Raw genomic sequence first — 1,405 nt, forward strand, 5'->3', positions numbered from 1 at the left:
TACTTCATCATTTCCCCTGCCTCCATCACTGAGAAATGAATCACAAATCTACTACTACAAGTAGAGTAGGTCAATGCATCACAGCACTGCTAAAGCACTCTTTGTGATGGTCGAAATACATGTTCACATTTCTTTGACGAGTGCTGAGATAGAGTGGGTCTGGTCAAAGTCTTGATTTAATCCATCACTTAAGTCGCTGCGTCTGTGCTTACAAAGCCATTTATTCCAGTAAATCATCTTAGCCTTACAATGGTCAGTGGGTATGAAGGCCACTAATGGTTCAACATTACTTTCATCATCCCTGCCTTAGGGAAGGAGAGAGAGGATGATAGACAGCGAGAAGCCCCCATAGTTATAATGCTATTTCTTTTAGATTTCAGCCCACTATTATCCCTGACCATGAAAGCAAATATCTTCAAGTCCCTTTTATAGCAAGGTCAGACAGACTGAAAGGGTAGAAACCATCAGTGGATGAAGATGTTATTCCTGAGTGAGTGAACAGATCTACCTACCTAGCTACTTAAACTACCTGTAATAAACAAAGCTATCGCAACAAGTATACTGTATCACACTATCACATTGTTCCATTACTGCGCACTAGTCTAAAACAGCCGTACAGTTTATCACATATGGTCAACTCCTCTGTTGACGCAGTATCCCTTCCACAGAAGCCACTAGGCTAGCTGAGATCACAGGGCAGCCCACATGACTTACTGTACTATAGAATTCTGTAGTAAATTGTAGAATAATATAGTAAATACTACAGTATTAACCACAAACTCTGTAGTAAATACTACAGTAATGTCTGCAAAAACACTACACTTTTTTAACTAAAGTAAATACTACAGTATTTAATTAGCATATAACCTGCCCATTCCCCTTCCCCATATCCCAATTTGTGCCACCCATGACTGAGAAACCTACATGCCAAGTATAAATTGTGTTCAATACAGGTTATATAAAAGAGCAGAAGCTCTGAGCTATCCATTCAAACCCCAGTCCTACCTACCTACCTACCTACCTACCTACCTACATGTTATGCTATTTTAGTATTTCTCCAGTAGGTTTCCTCAAGGAGAAAGCCTCCACTTTTTTGTCAAAGATAATAAAACAAAAACACTGAACACAACAGTATATTACAGTTTGCAAAAACATTACAATAAATACTACAGTATACTACAATCCGCAAAAAACTATAGTATATACTATAGTTTTCTTTTACTACAGTATTTATGCTATAGTTAACTGTAAATACTACAGTATACTACAGTATTACAGTATTAACTATAAAGCCTGCATAGTATGTTTTCATGTCGGATGGCTGTTGCCCCTCTACCCCCCCTTTAAATCTTGGCTTCCCAGTCTCATTACTGGCCTGGGAAGAGATAAGAGTGAGCGGGAAACG

At 38.6% G+C, this 1,405-nt stretch overlaps 1 non-coding gene across 1 annotated transcript; it reads left to right on the top strand.

Moving 5' to 3' along the window:
• The first annotated feature begins 1,031 nt into the window (after positions 1-1,031).
• Positions 1,032-1,087, top strand: LOC145860965 (U7 small nuclear RNA). The gene has a single exon (XR_014380770.1). It is a non-coding gene; the product is annotated as a U7 small nuclear RNA (small nuclear RNA).
• Positions 1,088-1,405: the final 318 nt, after the last annotated feature.

The sequence above is a fragment of the Salmo salar genome, chromosome 15 (assembly GCF_965601325.2).
Source record: "Salmo salar chromosome 15, fSalSal1, whole genome shotgun sequence".
NCBI classification, from domain to species: domain Eukaryota; kingdom Metazoa; phylum Chordata; class Actinopteri; order Salmoniformes; family Salmonidae; genus Salmo; species Salmo salar.